The 9,431-nt window shown below is 42.0% G+C and overlaps 1 pseudogene; it reads left to right on the top strand.

Moving 5' to 3' along the window:
* Nucleotides 1-401: 401 nt before the first annotated feature.
* On the top strand, nt 402-3,040 carry LOC138637883 (serine/threonine-protein kinase SBK1-like; annotated as a pseudogene).
* Nucleotides 3,041-9,431: the final 6,391 nt, after the last annotated feature.

Genomic DNA, 9,431 nt, shown 5'->3' with positions numbered 1-9,431 from the left:
TGTGACAACACAGAATTTAATCTTAGTTATCCAGGCATAAATTCAGTAGGCCAGGAGGCATACATTATTATCTTTATATTGACTTTTGAATTCATGTGTCTTTCTTTGGTTGGTCAAGACTATTGTTTGTACTAGCCTGAATGTGACTCTGGAGATGCTGTTTGCTGCAAGCTCATTACTTGTTATCTTTGAGGGATAGGTGTTGTCAACCATCCTTTACTGAATGGGAACATCTTTCTTAATTATGCGATTCTAAATTATGATGGAGCCCAATTATGATAAATGCCCACAGAAACCAGGAATATGTTAATTACATGATTCTTTAATAATCATATTCTTTATATTTTCCTATAGAGTCATACAGACTTTGTTTAGCAAAAAGTATCGACTTCCAAGCAGCAATGGCCGCCTTCCATATCATTGAGATTCTGAATATTTATGAATGCTTCGACATCATCAAGGAGATGGGACAGGGGTCATTAGGAAAAGTTGTACTGGCACAGGAGAGATCAACAGGTATGTGAACAAGGCAAATACAATGATGGCAATTTACCTAAATTGTTTAAATAAATTGGTAAGTTCTATATAAAAATGTGATATTGATTTTAACTGACCATAGAGATGAGAGATTTATCTGTAGGTCATTCGAAAATCCAGTTTATTCTATTATCATCAGCTGTAAATTTCCCATACATATAGAACTAAAATCATACAAACCTCCCAAATTTGGTGGGGATTGATCAGTATTGTATGTGCATGGGGGCAACCAACTATTAAAGCCAGACACCATGTTGGGTTACTGAAAGATTGTATGAAAATGAAGAGGTCAGAAAAAATAGGTGTTGGCCAAATAAGCATTAGGTCATTAGCTGTTGATCTTGATATTTAAAGCATCCAGCTGGCTCTGCCACTGATATACAGACAAATGTTCATTTGTGTGTCCAACTTCACTCTTAATTCGAAAAAACGTCCATCCAAAATATCTATAGGCTGGTCCATTGATTATCTTTTTGCCAGCTGATATCTCCTGTCAGATAAAGCGATTAAAGTTCAGTCTCCCAATAGCTTTCTTCTCATTGGAGATAAGTGGCTGCCAAACATCTAAAGGTACCTTCACACATAACGATATCGTTAACGATATCGTTGCTTTTTGTGACGTAGCAACGATATCGTTAAGGAAATCGTTATGTGTGACAGCGACCAACGATCAGGCCCCTGCTGGGAGATCGTTGGTCGCTGAACAAAGTCCAGAACTTTATTTCGTCGCTGGATCTCCCGTGGACATCGCTGGATCGGCGTGTGTGACACCGATCCAGCGATGTCTTCACTGGTAACCAGGGTAAACATCAGGTAACTAAGTGCAGGGCCGCGCTTAGTAACCCGATGTTTACCCTGGTTACCAGCGTAAAAGTAAAAAAAAACAAACACTACATACTTACCTACCGCTGTCTGTCCCCGGCGCTGTGCTCTGCACTCCTCCTGTGCTGGCTGTGAGCGTCGGTCAGCCGGAAAGCAGAGCGGTGACGTCACCGCTCTGCTTTCCGGCCGCTGTGCTCACAGCCAGTACAGGAGGAGTGCAGAGCACAGCGCCGGGGACAGACAGCGGTAGGTAAGTATGTACTGTTTTTTTTTTTTACTTTTACGCTGGTAACCAGGGTAAACATCGGGTTACTAAGCGCGGCCCTGCGCTTAGTTACCCGATGTTTACGCTGGTTACGGGCATCGTTGGTCGCTGGAGAGCGGTCTGTGTGACAGCTCTCCAGCGACCAAACAGCGACGCTGCAGCGATCCGGATCGTTGTCGGTATCGCTGCAGCGTCGCTTAATGTGAAGGGGCCTTAACATCAGTTGTTTTGTGGTACATATGTTAAGTCCGTAAAATAAATACATTTAAGGATTAAACTTTTATAAATCCAAAATGTCTTCAATTTAGCAAAGTCAGACTGCCTCAGACATGAGATTGAGGATTAGGAATTGATGTCCCCCCAAAAAATATCCCATTGCCTGTGATGATGATTATGTGATTGAATATAATGCTTCTATGTGAGATCTGGGAGGTTATTATAAACCGTTTGTTTGTGTTTTTTTTTTTTTTAGGAAAAGCAGTGGCTGCAAAATTCATGAGGAAGGACAGAACTCTACTGAAAACCTTTCTGACAGTTTTCATTTTCAATCACTTTATCTGAGCACCCACACATTATAACTACGTATCCAGTCTTTATTGGCACAATTGACCACTATGAAATGAGTCAAGAGTTGGCAACAGCAGGCACCTTGCATCATATCATCCGAAGTAAAGTAAGTAAAGGCGGCTTCATAAGATTTCCTACAATCTAACAATGCTTAATTTATGAAACACCAAAGACTAATGATAAACATCAACAGTCGGGGAGAATATAGATACCCATGTAAATTAGCTAACTAATGTGTAAGGGGTTATTTGGGAATACATTAAACCTTTCTATGGATGGAACAGGAGTCCATAATGTACTGTTTGATGTCACATGGTCATCACAGCAACAGTTTTATCCACTATTGAATCCACTGTCCCAACAAGAGCAACCTCTTCAATGTTTGGTATTTTCAATTTGGATAAGGCACTGCACAAATACATCTAAATATCATGATATTTATCTTTTTTTCTACAGACTGGAATTCCTGAGGCTGCTTTGAAGAGGTGTGCAAGACAGATCTCTTCAGCTGTAGACTTTATGCATAGTAGAGGGTTGGTACACAGAGACCTGAAGCCGGACAACGTTCTGCTCATGGACGAAGACTAATCAAATCAAGCTGAGTGACTTTGGTTTGACCAAACCTGCAGGATACTATGTGTCGTCCATGTCACATATTGTCCCGTACATGTCTCCAGAGTTGCGTGACTTGAAAGACGGAGAATACTTATTCTTGAGCCCTACTATATATACCTGGGCTTTTGGTGTTCTTCTCTTTGTTGCCCTGACTGGATATTTCCCCTGATTGGAAACAACGCTATATGACTCCTTGAACCAAGTCTACATTGACTAGATACAATGTGCAGACTGCACTCCCCCACCTGCATTTTGGAAGATGTAGTCCAGAGAAGCCATTTGTATGTTTAACAATCTCCTCTCTCAATGCCCCGCTTCTAGGCAGTCAGTTCTCTCCATCTTCAATTACTTTAATTTTCCTTGGAAAGTAAAAGTCTTTGGGTATGGCAGCTGAGGAAGAGGTGATTAGTTCTCTAAGAGCTAATAGAAAAACCTCCCTTCTGAGTTCCTTCAAAAACTGTGTGCAAGTACAAGGAATTAGAACTGATGAAGGCAAAGACATCAGGAAAAATGAACAATAGATGTTTGCCAATATGTTGATTACCCAATGTATAAATAAAGCTAGCTTGTTGACCTGCAAAACAGAGAACGAGGAACTATGCAGATTGATTAAACACTCAAATAATGCAAGTTAACAAGCATGCAAAAAGGGAAACCCGTCGTGCTGTGGCAAGGGTTCTTTAGGAGTGACCTGGCTGTTGTCCGAGTAATCAGGCAACTCCAATTTCTCCCATAAGTCTAAAAACAAGAAAATGTCACGAACAGCCCTCTGCTGCCCCCTATCATCCCGAAACTTGTGCAAATGACCGATGATTAACTGAGGAGGCTGCGGCTGTTTCCACTAACAGGCCGATTATCGGGAAAATAACAATGAGCATTTAGTATATACACCTCCGATTCTTTTACATGGGATATGTGTATTTTTATACAGGCTGACTGGATGCCTGATTCAGGTAGCATATGGCTTTGGAGTGCGGCTTATAGAACAAAAGGAACAGAATTATAATATTTTATATTTAATCCCAAAAACTAGGCAGTGTTTATAAAAAATATACAAAAGATTTTACAAAGGGGACAAAACAATACAGCATATACAAATTAATAAGAAATACAAATTAATGTACAGAGTACTTACTATGCCTGACACGGAGATGGCACAGCCAGTGGTTCAAAGCAATCTAATTGATATGTCTGGTTAATAGAATCAAGCCGACACTGGTATGTATCTTCCTCAGCATTGAACACAGATCATAATTTGTCTTGACCTTTTATTGGCACCTTAGTTACACCCACACACTTCCCCACTCCCCCATGAAGACTTCACATGGGCCCGGTTGTGGGATGGCCTCAGCCCTTCAGGATTTTATGAAATTCCAAACATTAACAAAATCTTCAATCCAAACAATCGCAGAGGTTTGAGATTGCCACCATACTTTTTAATAGGATTTTACCTTTCCATAGATAGTAAACATGACATAATGATAATAATAATTTTATTTCTATAGCACCAACATATTCCGCAGCACTTTACATTTTAGAGGGGACTTGTACAGATAAACACATAGATCAAAACAGATACCAAGAGGAATGAGGGCCCTGCTCGCAGCTTACAATCTATGAGGAAAAAGGGGAGACATGAAAGTAACAATTTCTTTAGTTGTTCTGACCAGCTATAGTGTAAGAATCGGGTGTTCATGTAAAGCTGCATGAACCAGTTATCAGCCTAAGTATGTAACAGTACAGACACAGATGTCTCTTAACTGCATAAAGCGTATGAGAACATGATTCGAGGAACCTGGTTATGGTAAAAAATTTTAATGGACAACAAAGGGATAGTTAGGTTAATGCGTTGAGGCGGTAGGCCAGTCTGAACAAATGCGTTTTTAAGGCACGCTTAAAACTGTGGGGATGGGGGATTAATCGCATTAACCTGGGTAGTGCATTCTAAAGAATTGGTGCAGCATGTGAAAAGTCTTGGAGGCGGGAGTGGGAGGTTCTGATTATTGAGGATGTTAACCTCAGGTAATTAGCAGAACGGAGGGCACGGATAGGGTGGTGGGCTGAGACGAGGGAGGAGATGTAGGGTGGTGATGAGCCATGGAGTGCTTTGTGGGTGAGGGTAATAGGTTTGTACTGGATTCTGGAGTGGATGGGTAACTAGTGTAGTGACTGGCACCAGTCATCGGTAAAATGATTGGTGAGGAATATGATCCTGGCTGCAGCATTCAATACAGAGGGGAGAGTTTGGTAAGAGGAAGATTGATTAGTAGAGAGTTACAATAGTCCAGACGAGAATGAATGACATGATTGGTGTCAGCGATCTGACCACTATTGATTTGGGGCTTACAGGCAGATGTCACAGCTGTTAAGAAATATGCATATTCTTCCCCTATTAGTCCTGATGTTGAAAATGTATGTCCCATCACTATCATATCTATCCCCACCTCAATATTCATAAATTTCCTTCTGAGACAAAGTCTGGTGTAAATGTATAGCATTTCCCTTGAAGGGACAAATGGTTCCATTTACCTCTGGATGCATTTCCTGCGGACAAAAGACTTTACCATTGTTCCCACCAGGGAGTCTGGGCTTCAAAAGGAATTTTCATTAGATTGGTCACTTCCCAACTATATGTAATTTCCTCTATGTCAACTGGGCAATTCTATTTCAAGACATCTTAGATTGCAATCTCTTGTCCTACTGCAAAAGAGAGAAGGAGGAGGAGGGAGTGGGATGAATGCCCCCTCACTAGTGGCTTCAGGTATCTGGTGATTGCAATTTATTTTGAGGATAACAACTTTGATGGGAGTGCTTCTTTAATGGTATTTTTTTCCATATAGGTCAAAGGGACTTTTTGGGCCCCTTAGGTTTCAGGGCCTGGTGTGATTGCAACCCCTGCACCAATTGTAGTTACAGATCTGGTCCCAGTGGTTTTATTGCTCTAATGGAAACTAGAGTTTCTATTAAAAAAATGAAATAATTTTAGACTCCGGTCTTCAGTGTTTTGTCCACCATAATAGATTTAGTTTCCCAGCAGTGGAGCGCAGGTTATCCAGTGACCCATAAAAAGCATCTAATAACAAATCCACTGCCTGAATTGCACACTTAGAAGAGAACGGCATTTCTGGGCTCCTGTCTCATAAGACGTATTGTATTGCATTAGTGTTTGAGTATAAAGTGCTGCAGCGAAAGGTATATTTGTATTCTGATTGTGTCATTAGTCTGATAATAAAAAACATAACCAGGCTTCTGAAATTTGTCAGCTACATGCGTGCTATGCAGAATAGCAACGAGGCTGCGATGAAGCCCTGCAAAATTATACTGCAGAAACATAAAAATGAGGCCGGCCAGGAGAAAATAAACATTTCCGGGAAATATTTAGCATATCTACTGAATAATCGGAGTATTCAATGCTGCGTTTCTGGAAAATGGAATACAGAAGCTAACTACCGCGGCCATTACCATTACATGAAGGGCTCCCGAAAAACAATTTTAATTGTTAAGGACACAAACTAGATTATTGGTACTTAACTTCTTCCCGCAGCGGCCAATTTTCATTTTTGCTTTTCCATTTTCCCTCTCCAAAACTTTTTCATTCTTCCATCAACATTGAATTACAAGGGCTTGTTTTTTGGTGAATAAATTGCACTTTTGAATGACACCATTTATTTTACCCTATAATGTACTGAAAAACAGGAAAAAACGATTCCAGTGCGGTGAAATTATGAAAAAAAAAATCTGCATTGTTTGTTTGTATTATGTTTTTATGGCATTGATTATGTCGTAAAAATGACCTGGCAATATGATTCTTGAGGTCAGTACTATTACGGTAATACCAAACTTTTTTTTATATTTGCAAAAATTCTGAACTTTATAAAAACATAATTGGTTTGCGTCACCATTTTGCTATTTTTCCATTGCGTGAACATGGACAAGATTTTGATCTCTTTTTATAAGATAATAATATAATAATAATAATTTTTATTTATATAGCGCCAACATATTCCGCAGCGCTTTACAAATTATAGAGGGGACTTGTACATACAATAGACATTACAGCATAACAGAAATACAGTTCAAAACAGATACCAAGAGGAGTGAGGGCCCTGCTCGTAAGCTTACAAACTATGAGGAAAAGGGGAGACACGAGAGGTGGATGGTAACAATTGCTATAGTTATTCGGACCAGCCATAGTGTAAGGCTTGGGTGTTCATGTAAAGCTGCATGAACCAGTTAATTAATTTTTTTTTTTTTTTTAATATAGGCCACACAGGGATCGTTAGGTTAATGCATTGAGGCGGTAGGCCAGTCTGAACAAATGAGTTTTTAGGGCACGCTTAAAACTGTGGGGATTGGGGATTAATCGTATTATCCTAGGTAGTGCATTCCAAAGAATCGGCGCAGCACGTGTAAAGTCTTGGAGACGGGAGTGGGAGGTTCTGATTATTGAGGATGCTAACCTGAGGTCATCAGCGGAGCGGAGGGCACGGGTAGGGTGGTAGACTGAGACCAGAGAGGAGATGTAGGGTGGTGCTGAGCCATGGAGTGCTTTGTGGATGAGGGTAGTAGTTTTGTACTGGATTCTTGAGTGGATGGGTAACCAGTGTAATGACTGGCACAAGGTAGAGGCATCGGTGTAACGGTTGGTGAGGAATATGATCCTGGCAGCAGCATTCAGGACAGATTGGAGCGGGGAGAGTTTGGTAAGAGGGAGGCCGATTAGTAGAGAGTTACAATAGTCCAGACGAGAATGAATAAGTGAAACAGTAAGAGTTTTTGCAGAGTCGAAAGTAAGAAAAGGGCGAATTCTAGAAATGTTTTTGAGATGCAGGTAAGAAGAGCGAGCCAGTGATCGGATGTGGGGGGTGAATGAAAGGTCAGAATCAAGGATGACCCCAAGGCAGCGGGCATGTTGCTTTGGAGTAATGGTGGAACCGCAAACGGAGATGGCAATGTCAGGCAAAGGTAGGTTAGTAGAGGGAGAAAACACGAGGAGTTCAGTTTTTGACAGGTTTAGTTTCAGATAGAGGGAGGACATGATGCTAGAGACAGCGGTAAGACAATCACTGGTGTTTTCTAATAAGGCAGGCGTGAGATCAGGAGAAGAAGTGTATAGTTGGGTGTCGTCAGCATAGAGATGGTACTGGAAGCCAAATCTACTGATTGTTTGTCCAATAGGGGCAGTATACAAAGAGAAGAGGAGGGGGCCTAGGACTGATCCTTGAGGAACCCCAACAGTAAGGGGAAGGTGAGAGGAGGAGGAACCAGCGAAACATACAGTGAAGGATCGGTCAGAGAGATAGGAGGAGAACCAGGAGAGAACGGTGTCCTTGAGGCCGATGGAGCGGAGCATAGTGAGGAGGAGCTGATGATCCACAGTATCAAATGCTGCAGAGAGATCCAAGAGAATTAGCATGGAGTAGTGACCATTAGATTTAGCTGTTAGTAGGTCATTAGAGACTTTAGTGAGGGCAGTTTCAGTAGAGTGTAAAGAGCGGAAACCAGATTGAAGAGGGTCGAGAAGAGAGTTATCTGAGAGATAGCGGGTAAGACGGGAGTGGACCAGGCGTTCGAGGAGTTTAGAGATGAAGGGAAGATTAGAGACAGGTCTATAATTAGCGGCACAGTTTTGGTCGAGGGATGGTTTTTTAAGTAATGGATGTATGATGGCATGCTTAAATGAGGAGGGAAAAATACCGGAAGTGAGGGAAAGGTTGAATATTTTTGTTAGGTGAGAGGTGACAGCCGGGGAAAGGGACTGGAGGAAATGTGACGGAATGGGGTCACTGGTGCAAGTGGTCGGGCGAGAAGATGCAAGGAGCCTGCTTACTTCTTCTTCTGTAACTGGTTCAAAGTCAGAGAGTGAACTAGATGCAGTGGGGGAGGGAGGACAGTGCATGGTATGAAGAGATTGGGAGATGATTTCCTGTCGAATATGGTCAATTTTTTCTTTGAAGTAATTGGCCAGATTGTCAGCACGGAGATCCGTGGTTGGGGCCTGCGCTCTTGGGTTGAGTAGGGACTGGAACGTGTCAAAGAGACGTTTAGGGTTATTGGACAGGGAGGTGATGAGGGTGTTGAAGTAGGTTTGTTTGGAGAGGTGAAGGGCAGAATTGTATGTCTTTAGCATGAACTTATAATGGATGAAATCTTCGGGTAGATTAGATTTTCTCCACAGACGTTCTGCGCACCTGGAGCACCGCTGCAGGAAACGTGTTTGCAGCGTGTGCCACGGTTGTTGCCGTCTGTGCCGAGTTGTTTTATGTATAGGAGGAGCAGCTTCATCCAGGGCACTTTGCAGGGTTTCATTGTAATGCTTCAGAGCAGAATCAGGACATGAGATGGAGGAGATTGGGGCCAATGAGGACTGCAAGTTCTTCATAAGTTCCTGGGTGTTAATGGCCTGTATGTTTCTATAAGTGTGGAAAGTGGGGGTGACCTGAGCGGGATGGCAGTTCTTGATAGAGAATGAAAGAAGGTGGTGGTCAGAGAGTGGGAGAGGGGAGTTTGTGAAATCATCCACTGAGCAAAGCCGGGAGAAGACCAAGTCAAGGGAGTTTCCATCTTCATGTGTTGGCGAGTTAGTATGCTGCGAGAGGCCGAAAGAGGAGGTTAGAGCCAAAAG

This window comes from Ranitomeya imitator, chromosome 5, assembly GCF_032444005.1.
Source record: "Ranitomeya imitator isolate aRanImi1 chromosome 5, aRanImi1.pri, whole genome shotgun sequence".
In the NCBI taxonomy this organism is placed as follows: domain Eukaryota; kingdom Metazoa; phylum Chordata; class Amphibia; order Anura; family Dendrobatidae; genus Ranitomeya; species Ranitomeya imitator.
Note: the sequence above shows the minus strand (reverse complement) of the source record. Positions and strands in the feature narration are given on the sequence as shown.